Raw genomic sequence first — 13,683 nt, forward strand, 5'->3', positions numbered from 1 at the left:
AGTTGGAATGAATCTCCAACTGACTCCAGATAAACATTACTCAAAAGTCACTATCTTCAAATAACAAAGAGGAGTTTGGGTTCCTCCCAAACAACTGATTCAATAATAATTTGCCTTCGGAAAAACAAAGCAGTAAGCAAACAATGATTGATGGCTGGCCTGAGTAGAATGTCTGATGAAAGTATATTTAAATAGCTACAGAAGTGAAATGATCATTTTCTCAGCCTTGTCCACTAGAGACATCCCTGTAACATTTGTAATTGTTGGTTCTTCAGGATACCCTTTCCTTCCTGGAATTTTGTAATCTATTTTTTTTTTTCTGAAACATGGACCAACTAAATTAAGGACCATAAAAGTGAGATAATATTTTGCAGAACTTAAAAATGCTACATATATATGATTTATTAGAGACATTTTCTCCAGTGTCCATTAATTTTCAAAAAAAAAAAAAGCAGTCATTATGCACCAGAGGTAGAAAAATTTCATCTGAATCCATAGAGTAGGAAAGCAAAAAGTGCAATATGAATTTATAGTGGAGAACATTATAAGTACCCTTTCCCCACCAGCCTCCATGACAAAGAAGGATGCACAAATCTTCCCACATGTTTGCACCTTGGGATTCACTCAGTGTCCTTTTTCAGGGTCTCAACTGGTATTCTTCATCCTTACCTTTACTCTAGAGTCTGAATTGCAACAAGAGAGAAGTATATATTCTGGCCACCCACATGAGGAGACAAAGATGTCTCCCTAGGGAAGAGAGGCAGGGGAACTATACTTTTCTCCACTTGGAGTAGCTCATAAGGAAAGAAATTTCCACAATGCTTTCTCTAAACCCTGAGAAACTTTCTAAATAAATTATATAAAGCAGAGGAAACTAAACCAATTTCTGATAAAACCCAGAACCCTGGCAAACTCCCAAGAGGTTACAGAATTGCAACAACATATTCTAGAATGGTTCAAGAAAGAAATCAGGAGCATGACATTACAAAGTAACAAATGATACAGTTAATGATTTACAACATGAAATAATTAGCAGAATAGTAAAATAATAAAAAAAATAGTAATCCAGATTGGTGTTTCTTAAAGAAGTAAAAAATGCATAAAAACATAATATAAGTATACTAAAGAAAAGAATAATTTAGGGGAAAAGTAGAAATCAATAAAGTTCATAGAATAAATTATCTCTGTGCAAGCCAAATTCTTGATCTTGAAAACAATATGAATAGAGATAACTTAAGGATATCCTAGAACTCTCAGAAGAATGTGAAAATTAAAAAGAATATCAAATATAAAGGAAAACTGAATAACACAAGACAGTTCTTCAACCAGGAGAAAATGTAGAAGAAAATGGAATGTTAAATTTGAAAATTCAAAGGAGCTCAAGATAATCTTGACCATCAATTAAAAAAACAAAGATAGTCATTCAAAGGAGAGGAGAAGGCAGAGAAGAACAACAACAAACAGAAAAGGAGGAGGAGCAGGAGGAGGAAGAAGAAGCAGTAGAAGTGGAGGAAGATAAGTTAGCATATTCTTTGACTTAAAAAAAAAAACTATACAACAGAAACACAAGAAAAGTAAATGAATACAGCTACACTAGGAAAAAATAAGTATTGGAATAATTTACCTCAATTCCAGAGACTATTAAAAAATACAGACATCTCTTAAGTTTGAATAAAATAACACTGCCTTATTTTGGCTTTCCTCTAGCCTTTCTTACTATTTCTCTTTCTCCTTTATATGACTATCACTCGTTTTCCTCAACCTCTGTGGGAATGTGAATGGTAGTATTCTATCTGATCCTTTTTTTGTCTTCTTCCATTTTCACATCATCATTTCCCCACAGGTTTGATTTTCATGTCTGTGAAGATGATTCTCAAATCATCTTTCTCTTAAACTCCTATCCATTATCAAATGAATGTTGATTATTCCTATTTCTATTCTTCTTAGAAATCTCCAACCTCACCATGTCCATTATCTCACACTCAAAACCCATTCCTTTTCCCAACTCCTTTGTTTCTTTTAAGGACATTACCACTTTCTAGTAACTGAGGTTTATAAATTTGAGTTCCTGAACTCTTCTTTTTCCTTCATGGAAACCTGATCAAAGCTCAGAGGTCATCTACAATTATCAAACTATTTTGAACTGATTTATTCAAAAGAGTTGGAAAAGTATGGTCCAGTTAGATCTCTTGTGAAGGAATTGCCCAGAGGGGGAAAGGAGATACTCTAGCTCTGCCTTTAGCCTAGATCTCGTTTCTTTTTCACCTTTATCTAGAGGAGAACTGTATAAGCTTTAAAGAGTTTGGAGAATTTTGAATTTTCTTTGGTTGTCCTCACCACATCCCAATTGAGGTGATGGCAGTGTCTGCATTGTGAAACAAGAATAACCTGGACAAAATTCGTGGCCTCACAAAAGAACTCAGAAAGGAAATTGTGCCAAAACTAAAAAGAAAAAGAATTCCATTAACCATGTGCTATGTATTATTTATTTACAGCATGTGTTCTCTAAGCCTGAACTCAATTTCCCCTGAACTTTGAGCAAGTGTAGGAATCAGTGGAGATATGTGGAAATTAGTGGAAAATATATATTGTAGACATTAAGGATGGTGTTTTGTAATGAGCTGTCGTCTCTAGAAGCTGCTGGATCGCTCTCTGGGAAGAGATCTGCTGTGTCTTCTACTCAAATATCTCCGACAGATTCTTCTTCCTGTAGTGAACCGTTGTCTCCAGGCAGTTGCTGTTAACTCTTGTCCAAAGAAGTGACTTCCCTTCCTGCAGAGAGCCCCGTCAAGCCTGATGCAATTCAGAGTCTTCTCTTTGAATCCTGGCTCTGAATCTCCTCCAACTCTTATCCTTCTCCAGGCCGATCTGCCCTCTGCGCCCAGTGCTGTCTCTTTTTATCCTCCCAGAGAATGGGCGTGGGATAATGCAAGGGCTTCTGGGAAGAACCACCCCAGCCAATGAGCTTGCCCCCTCTATCAAGTCAACCTGAGTTCTCACCTTGTAATTGTCCAGAAAACCTCAGTTCTCACTTAGTAATCCTAACATCTCCCCCTTTCTTTTGATTTAGAACATAGGACAGTCATGACCTTGAAACATAAATCCATCAATATGGGAAGTATTACAGATAATTACATAAATTACATAAGCACATAGTAACATAGTAACGTAACACATGCTAGAAGTATATAACATAATCATAAATTGAAAATTTATAAATGTCCATAAGTCCATTGTCCATTAGTCTCATCTTGTGTGAGGAAGTCCAATGATTCCTGCTGGTTTTAAAGTTCTTTAACAGTCTTCTTATTATCCATGCTCTTTCAGTGTCAGATGTTTCTTAAATCTTCACCTTTATTTTGAGGTCTTTCTCTTTTTCTGTCTCTCTCTGATGGACAAGGCGAATATGACTCGTTGGCACCCATCTGATTCCTTCTCCTGCTGAAGAAATACAAGCAAACCCTCTCTCCCAGGCAGTTAACCTATCTAATTTCCTTCTATTTATCACTTTCTAAATCTCTTCTCATCATCTGACAATTACATTGGAGTTGTTTGCACTGGACACAGCCATGTTGGTTTAAAAGGCCTGTATTCTCCCCAAGTGTAATCCATTTTTGCAATCTGATTGCCTTTTGACTGACTTATCAGGTAATCCCTTTCTGCCATGTGATTGCTTCTCTGCTGATTGATTAAATCAGAGTCCTGGCCTTCTAAAGGCTCTTTAGGTGTAACATCAGCTGCCATCATGCTCCAAGTCTTTTTTGCCTGGGGCCCTGGACCTGGGCCCCTCATCCCATTTCTCTGAATTATTCTACACTCTGATGCCCAATGGAGTCCTCTGTTGCATTTTGGACATGGGGTTTTAGGTCTTCTTTCACCCTGTCTTCTCACTGTATCTCCATACCTACACTGAGCTCTTAGATGTCCAATTTTTCCACATTGAAAACATCGCCGAGTTTCTCTAGAAGTCCCTTGCCAGGAGGGACCCTGCCTTTCCACATTCATCATTGTCCGGGTGTAAAAAGCATTTGTTCCCACGGTAGCACAGCGTCTTATGATCTCCTCTAAAGGAGCATCTTTGTCTAATCCCCATATAATTCTTTTGCAAATTTCATTGGCATTTTCCTTAGCCAGATGTCTGGTCATTATTTCTGTAGCTGAATTTTCTCCAATAGTTCTTTTGACAGCAGTTTGCAAACGTCCCACAAAATCTGCAAAAGGTTCATTGGGACCTTGCTCTATTTTAGTGAAAGCCTCTCCACGATCTTTCTGTCCAGGAAGGACACCCCAAGCTTTTATTGCAGCCTTAGCAATTTGTTCATATATTGTCATGGTATAATTAATCTGTTCCGAATTCTCTCCATACTGACCTTCACCAGCTAAGTGCTCAAAAGTGAATTGTGTGTTAACTCCTATTTCCAAATTGCATCTGACTTGAATTTTACATAATTCATGAAATTCCGCAAGCCATAATAAATTTTCTCCAGGTTCCAGGCATATCCTTGCTATGGATTTCCAATCATTCGGGGTTAGGACTTCATAAGACAAACCATCTAGTAACATTTTGACATAAGCTGATGTAGTCCCATAAAGGGTACAACCTTTTTTCAAATCCTTAATTGTATTCAAATCTAAAGGTGCATATCTTCTCCTTTTTTTACCTACAGAGTCAGTATTTTCAATCACAGGATATGCATGTATAAAATCACTTATATCCTGTCCTTCTCTCTTAGCTTTAACCAATGCTTTTTCTAATCTTGTCATAGGCTTAGGCTGCTTCACAGGCAATTCTGTTTGTGTTTCTGCCTCTTCCTCTCCTCCTTCTTGCTCCACCCATGAAGGGTTAATTGAGGGAGGAGATGGGAGGTGCTCCTGTTGCTCAGAATTGTACTTAACTTCATTGTTATCTGATTCATCCTTTTCACCTAGTTTAGTTGACACTTCCCCATTTTGCTCCTTCATCTCTTCCTTTAGAATAACATTGTTTAAAGCCAATTGGATTACATTGTATATATGAATTGTATCTTTGGAAATTGAGTTTGGCCTGGAATTGTAGTGTTCACCTAATTGCTTTCCTACTAATTCCCATTCATCTGGATCCAATTCTTCTTCCAGAGAAAAAGAAGGACATATAACCTTCACAGTTCTTAAAAGTTCAGTAATCTCCTCTAAAATTATAATCAATCCTTGGCTTTTCATAACCTTGATGATGCTCTCTAAACATTTTCCTTGAACAGAAGGTGTTTGCCCCATTTCACTATAAGAGATTCCTGGTTTAGTCCTTAACAAGTTCCTTATTTATCTATTAGCACACTCACTTAATCTTTAACAAAGTTTCCTCTTTACTCACGGTTCTGGGTCAGAGAGACTGAGATCTGGATGGGAGGCTTTTCCACTGGAATCAGGACCGTGTCTGTCCCTGTTCGGGCGCCAAATTGCGAAGGTCTGGTCTAGCTCTTCTTGTCAGGATAAGCAAATGTCCTTGCCCCACGTGTGGACGCCAATTGTAACGAGCTGTCGTCTCCAGAAGCTGCTGGATCACTCTCTGGGACGAGATCTGCTGTGTCTTCTACTCAAATATCTCCGACAGATTCTTCTTCCTGTAGTGAACCGTTGTCTCCAGGCAGTTGCTGTTAACTCTTGTCCAAAGAAGTGACTTCCCTTCCTGCAGAGAGCCCCGTCAAGCCTGATGCAATTCAGAGTCTTCTCTTTGAATCCTGGCTCTGAATCTCCTCCAACTCTTATCCTTCTCCAGGCCGATCTGCCCTCTGCGCCCAGTGCTGTCTCTTTTTATCCTCCCAGAGAATGGGCGTGGGATAATGCAAGGGCTTCTGGGAAGAACCACCCCAGCCAATGAGCTTGCCCCCTCTATCAAGTCAACCTGAGTTCTCACCTTGTAATTGTCCAGAAAACCTCAGTTCTCACTTAGTAATCCTAACAGTGTTTTGAATGAATTTCCTGTGCCATAACAATTTAACAAGCATTCAGTAAACATTATTGTGTTCTAGGCACTTTGCTAGTGCTTAGGATATAAATAGAATTTTTTTTTTAAAGACATGCCTGCCTTTCCTCCCATTATCATCTTATCTGCTTAGTGAATTAGTCCACTTGTTTTTTGTCCTTTGCTTCTTTTCCTATAACTGATCATGCCTTACCAAGTTTCATCCTTTGATTGCTCCCAGAATTTGCTTTCACTACTATTTATATGCTGATGATATTATACTAAAGAAAATCATAAAGCTATGATAATTATGACCACTATATTTCTATGACATTGTTTTAACCAGGCCAGCAATAGGACAGGGAAATCCATTTCTACTTCTCAAATCAACTGACTACCCCACTCACAACAGCAGCTTTTTCTAAACTTTTCATGTCTTTTACAATCTCTTAGGACTCCCTCTTTCCCCCAACCTTTCAATTGAAAACCTTGCTTCATATGTCACTGAAAATTTTGAGAGTATTTTTTAAGTCATCCCTCTTCTCATCTCTTTTTCAAGTCACATTTCTCAAATGCCTTCTGCCTCCTCAATACTTGTTTCACATAATGAAGTGACCTTTCTCCTTGCCAAGGCAGAACCCTCTATCTGTGATCCTATTACATCCCATCTCATCCAGAAAATTCCTCTTCTATCATCACCACAATCTAATTGTTAATATCTCCTTCTCTATTGACTGCTTCTCTACTGTCTACAATAAAGTGGTCCTCAAAATTTTTAAATATGGGGCCAGTTCACTGTCCCTCAGACTGTTGGAGGGCCAGACTATAGTAAAAACAAAAACTCACACTCTGTCTCCACTCCTCAGCCCATTTGCCATAAGTCAGCGGGCCACATAAATATCCTCAATGGGCCGCATCTGGCCCGCTGGCCATAGTTTGAAAATCCCTGATCCACAAAATAGTCTATCACCACCTGGCTCTGTCTGCTGCTAAGATTACACTCAGTCCCATAATCTGGTTTCCCCCTCTATACCCAGAAAAAAAAAAATCCACATCGCTTCCAAACTCAAAAATGCCTCACATAAGCTATACATCATCATTAGCCAGGATTCCAACTTTCCTTTTTATAACTCAAGTCCTTAAGAATGTAATCTATAATGATATCTCTAATCTCTTTCCACTATATTCTTTGCAGTATGGCTTTAGGTTTCTTTAACTGAACCTATCCTCTCCAAAATTACTCTTGTCAAACCTAATTAACTCTTTTTAATCATCTTTCTTGACTTTGATCACCCATTTTTCCTCAATATTTTTCTTATTTTCCATATTTCAGTATTACTCTTATCCATCAGACCTTAGAACAAGTTATTCTAAGGTTGTTATTGTTGTTGATTATTTTTTAGAAATTTGATTTCTACTATTCTGAGACTAGAAATATATTGACCTAGCATATTTAGCAATTAGAAACAGAGTTCTTAGCATTCAAGGATCTTACAATAAAGAGAAGAGGACAACTAATATATCTGATGTCCACCCAAATGACCATAAAAGTCAAAGCATCGTTCCTGCTAGAGTTGGGGAACTAACATTTTCTCCTGATGTTTATTTCACTCTAGCTTTAGTACCCAAAGGACCACAGAGGCTATATTCCCAATCTCTTACAATTTGGAAAGAGGGAAGAGTAAGTTCAGTATAAAGGAGACCAGTTGACACTGAAAGGTCAAGATTCTAAGTGAATATAGGGTCACTCTAATTTCCTGAGGGGAATTCAAAGGACATTCCATTAAAGAGTCATCCCTGCCTAGGTGGAAATAGACAGAAGACCCACTATGTTGGTCAAAGTTGTAGTGGCTAATCATTAGAGGGAGCATATTGTAGGAATGAAACTATTGAAAGTCAATATTTGTCTTGATCTTTCAAAGACCAATTCATTGTGGGTAGTAACAAAGGGCAACCTTTGCATTTCACTATTAAATTAACATGTGCACTTAATACTGAGGCACATCAGGACCCATTGAGGCAGGAAGTAGAGGGTGAAAATTGCATTTCCTTTGTAGTGATGAAGAGGGGCGGAATACTTTGCCATGCCAAAAATCCCTTACAAAATCCCTTACAAAAACCTGGTATGAAGGAAGATAGTATCTGATGACTATTATCATGCCCATCAGTGCAGCTATTCCTAACCTAATCAATGATGAAAGAAATACTCTAGGGATTGTATAGGTAATCCACCTTAAGTTTTTCCTATTTTCTTAATGACTAAGACCAATTGCTGCCATCTATGTTGGAGTCCAGTATCATGTTATATCTTAGTTGTCTTTCAGGTCTACATGAACTGGTACTCATACTGCTATGGTCTGATTAGTAGAGATCTGAAAGAAGCATCCTTTCCTCTGGGTGTCAGTGTATACTTATGTATTATAAAATATTGTTTTATTACTTAACCCTGGGCAATCACTTCATCTGTGAAAGCCCTAGCGCTACCTGATCTTTCACACTGCCAGTCTCTACTAATTCCCAGGGTGCCAGAGTATCTCTGGCCACTAACCTTTGCAGAGTGAACTAATTCTACACTGGCTCGCCTCCTCTGAGGCCTTCAGAGATCTCTGGCTATCATTTCTTGAAACATAGTTTAATAACTAAGAGCGTGCTCAAGAACAGCTATGTGCAAACTTAAAGCCTTTGTTATATTTGCTCACATAATGCCCTGACTTGTTAACTCCCTAGTGAACACATGGTCTGGAGACCCATGTGTTCACTATTAAGCTCCTTACCTCTCTTGGCTATCCATCCATTTGGCTCAGCTACCCCAGGATAAAGAGATCGACCTCCTGCTGGAAATAGGCTTAAAAGGGGTCTGTGAAGTCACCTACAGTCAATCATAGAGGGAGCCATCTCCCGTTGAGAAGCTCTCTCAATATGACAAGAGCTCTGCCCATGGAGCAGTCTCTAGCCACAGAAAATTACTTCTAGGCCACTCAAAACTCCTGTTGCATTGTGCCGATCCATTTAAAGAACTTTTACAATGTACTACATTGAGATCAGAGTAGTTGATGCCCTATAAATGGCAAACTGTATAAGGGGTAAGGATTAGGAAATTGACCTCAAGGGAAAACAGATTTCAGTTTGTTCACTGAAATTTTGAGGAATAGTATAAATAGAAGAAATCTAGGTGATTCTGGACAGTTTAGAAGGCATTGGCATTGCCTTTCCTCTAATTAGATAGATATAAGAGATATGCCTCTTTCAAGTGGGGATCAAAATAGGCTATAACCCTGAAAGAACCAAAGTAGATTATCCAATACTTTCTTCGTATCACCCATTTCTTGTGCCTTTATGTTTATGTCAACAAAAGTCAAAAAGAGTGAACCCTTTGATAGGAACATGGGATGACTAAGCCAAATAACCGTTAAGTATTTAAAGCTTTTGAAAGTGGCTACTCACTATGCCACTTTGCAATTGGGTCTTTGTTGATATTGATAGGATAATGCAAGACCATTCTATCAAATTGATTATTATGAATTGGACGAAGTGACATAGATCTTCTATCAAGGTGGATAAACACAATAGGCTTTTGAGAACTGTGGGGAAATTATTATTTGGGAAACTTTATTATGCCATTTAAATGCAAGCAAAGTTGTCTGTACTTGTCTAGGAATCCTGGAGATGGCTACAAGATATTTGGGGTTTCCCTAGGTTCTAGATTTACCTTGAGGCCCCTTCACCTGGGTCTTGTTTTGTTCATCCAAGCTTCTGTTTTGGATTCCCTGGCATTTTGACTTCACCCATATTTGTTGCAATCTATCTTTTCCCCTATGCAGCTTAGCTTAATTGCGTATGTATGGTTCCTATTCTAGTATCCTTATTTAAATCCTATATAATGTTAACCTTCCAGAACATTTATGGCTCACTCTCCTCTACTAAATGACATAAATTTCTATCTAAAATTACTTCAGATTTGGGAATTTGTTTTCACAAACAGCATAAGCCATGCTGATTCCTTATAATTTTGCAACATGCACTTTTTTATAGTTGCTTTTTTTTGGTAACATTGGAAGTCACTAGGTACATAGACACATGTATATATATATATATATGTGTGTATATATGTATATGTGTGTATATGTATATGTGCATATAAATAATTTCATTTTGTTTTATCTTGTTTTTGGTTGGGCTTACCTCACATTGTATTAGTTCTTGTGTATCTTTTCATGGTTCTCTGTATTCATCATAGTTATTATTTCTTACAGAACAATACTATTCCATTAGATTCATGTATCACAATTTGTTTAGCCATTCCTCAATTGATCAGCATCCATCTACTTTGTTTCCAGTTCTTTGCTATTATAAAAATTGCTACTATGAATATTTTGTTGTATATGTGGACTATGTACCTATAAATGGCCTCCTTGGGATAGGATATTATTAGCATAATATATTATTAGTATTAGTAGAGTGGAATCTCTGAGTATGAATATTTTGTAACTTTTTTGCATAATTACAAATTGCTTTCCAAAATGGTTGTACTGATATATATATATATATATATATATATATATATATATATTAGTAATATACTAAAGACTTTTTCTTTAATGTTTCTAGCATTGCTTAATCCCATGTTTTCCATCTTTGTCAATTTGCAGGTTGTGAGCTGAAACTCCATGGTTGTCTGGATTTTCATTTCCTTTATTACTCATGATCTGCAGCTTACTTTCATATGATTATTCGTAATATGTAATTCTTCTTTTGATAACTGGTTTTGCTCATATTCTTTGCCCATTTATCTATTGGGAAATGTCTTTCAGTGTTTCAAAGCTTATAATATTTTAACATAATGTCTTCTGTCTTCAATAATCCTTTGTCTCAAGAGCAGGAAAAAAAAAACTTAATAAAGAAACAGCAATAAGTCAAGGCTCTTGCAGGTCACACAGCAGTATACATGTAGGATCACAAAGCTGGAGACCTTTGTCCCTGACCCAGTTTTATGGCATTTCTGGTAAACAAAGGAAAAATTGTAGGTTGGATTTGTTAATACCTTTATATGCGCATATGTATGGCTCTCCTTGCCATATAGTAATTAGATAAAATTATTTAGAATATCCATGTAAGCAAGTTTTAAGGAATAAAATCATACTCTTCAACCCATAAGATGTCATTTCAAAGATATATTATAACCTTAAAGAATTTATCAATGCAAAAATTACAACTAAAATACATCCTTATGGGCTATACATCCAAATTTATTGATAATATTTTAGATACCAATATATTTATTCTTCATATGTATATGTATGTATGTGTATATATATATATAAATACATATATATATATATATATATATGTATATATATATATATATATATTTGTATTTATATATATATATACACACACACACACAAAGACAAATTAAAATCATGGATTATAATTTTAAGAGAAATAAATAAAAATATTAGGATTTGGGATAAAATGCACTTTGGGTTAATAAAACAGTTGTAAAGAAAAATAAAGTTTAACCATATTTACAAATAAAAAGAACTTTAATATATATGAAAGAAAACTACACCACCCCCAAAAAATAAAAAGGGGAGCATGGGAAAAGATCATCAGTCACAATGATTAATATTCCCCATTGATAATAGAAGGGATTAACCTCAGGAAAGTATTAAAAATAGTTTGAAAAAATAAATCATTTTTATTTGGTAATTTCAATTGATAAAAATATAAAATATCAAGAAAAATTTTGCTGAATCTTAGATATATTAAAAAAATAATAAATCCATTTTGTCCTTTGTATCAATAAATTTGAATGGTCTCAGTTCTTGCATTTAAAATAAAACCCAATTTCAAGAAAAATCTTTAATACAAAAAGATATCATTAAATGAAATTTACAAGATTGGTAAAATATATACTCAGAAGCTCAAAAACAGTAGGCAGTAACAAATCAATTGTTTTTATTTAAATAGAGAAAAATGGTAAGGGAATAATGAGGGAAAAGAAATGAACAAATCTTCAACAATCTTCAATTGTATATTGATAAAAATAGTTGGACAGTTAAATTCATAAAAACAAACATTTAAAGCATACTTAAAAACAATTCATTGAATTCTAAAAGAAATGTTAATTCCATATTACTATCATTTGGTTTATCATCTTGTTCTACAAATTATTGAAAAGACAAAAAAAAAAAAAATCAAGTGAGAAAAAAAAGAAATTGAACTGGTTTCCATGTTCTTCATTTGTGTCATAAGGTATAATTCTATTTCTTTATATTCACAGAGGAAGATGATGCAGCTACTTTGTTCTTTCTTAATACAAAGTTTTTAATTTTCACCCATATATGGACATCAAATAATTCCACCATAAATACTGAAAGAATCATTCCTCCTATAATTACAGCTGTTATAGAGGCAATAAGTATTCTCCCTGGAAATGGAAGTGGTGCACTATCAACATAAATCTGAAACAGAAAGAAAAATAGCATTTTAGATGCCTAGTTTTTTTTATTTACTAAAGCCAACAGGATATGCTAAGGTCCCTAGTTGATGAATTAATAGGAGCTTCTATTTATATACTCTTCTCATTTTCCTAAGAATCTTGAGAAACATTTCATTTGAGCCTCACAATAGCCCTATGAATAACTGTATTAGGTATTTTCATTTTTTTTTAATTAAGAAAATGAGACTCAGAGAATCATAAGATTATAGAATCATACATATATATTTACATATAAATATACACATATTGAGAAGGGGGAGCAGAGAGAGGAGAGATATGGGATTTTAGCAGCTCTCATATCTAATCCTTCATTTTACAGGTGAAGAATTTAGGTCCAGAGATATTCTATAACTTGTTCAAGTCAGAAAGAGGTGAGTTCTCTGTCCAGATATTTCTGACTCCAAATCTAATGTTCTTCCCATTCATCTATGTTGACTTCTAAGTGAAATGATTTTCCTGGATCACATTGCTAATGAGATGTTGGAAGGAGAATTTAAAACATCTTCAGTGCTTTATCTGCCTTGTCATATTGCCTTTGTTTAGAATTTAACAGACAGGAAACTTGTACTTTATTTACAATAAATATGCTTTTCCACACTTAGAAACATCTAGTAACCTATATTAAATGAAACATATATATATGTACATATATATATGTATGTATGTATATACATATATGTATGTATGTATATTTTAAAGGACTAGCTACATACATTAATAGGTCAAAATTATATTGAAATATAGAATATTTTAGAATTAAGAGAGTAACAGAGGCTAGTGCTGCCATTTGGTGGTTTGGGGTCTAGTTTACAATGCTGTGAAAAAACATTACAGTGTGTTCATATTTAGTCTAGCATGCAGAGTTTCATGTGAATGGATAGAAAGCAATGTGATAGTATATGAGAAGAGTCTGAATAATTTTTGTAATTTAGAGTTTGAAGCCCCTGAAGCTGTATTACAGCTTAAAACCTGTGGATAAAATTAAAATTCTGTGGCATGAGAAGATCTGTAGCAGAACCTAAAAGTTGGATTCTTCTCTTGGAGTGAAATACTGTTCCAAGCTTCAGGTTTTTTGCTTTGCTATTTTCTTTTATTTCCTTTTTTTTTTAACCTTTAAAAAATTAATTAACAAAACATATGCATGGGTAATTTTTCCAACACTGACCCTTGCAAAACCTTTTGTTCCAAATTTTCCCTTCCTTCCCCCCATCCCTTCCCCTAACTGGCAGGTAGTCCAATA

The 13,683-nt window shown here is 35.5% G+C and overlaps 1 protein-coding gene across 1 annotated transcript in view; it reads right to left on the reverse strand.

Annotated features, from left to right (window-relative positions):
• Positions 1 to 11,884: 11,884 nt before the first annotated feature.
• LOC141553467 (cation channel sperm-associated auxiliary subunit beta-like) overlaps positions 11,885 to 13,683 on the reverse strand; it is a 218,308-nt gene continuing 216,509 nt past the window's right edge. The window contains exon 24 of the mRNA XM_074285114.1: positions 11,885 to 12,405. The gene's annotated coding sequence lies outside the window, so the exon portion shown is untranslated. The remainder of the gene's footprint in view (positions 12,406 to 13,683) is intronic.

Source organism: Sminthopsis crassicaudata, chromosome 2 (assembly GCF_048593235.1).
Source record: "Sminthopsis crassicaudata isolate SCR6 chromosome 2, ASM4859323v1, whole genome shotgun sequence".
NCBI lineage: Eukaryota > Metazoa > Chordata > Mammalia > Dasyuromorphia > Dasyuridae > Sminthopsis > Sminthopsis crassicaudata.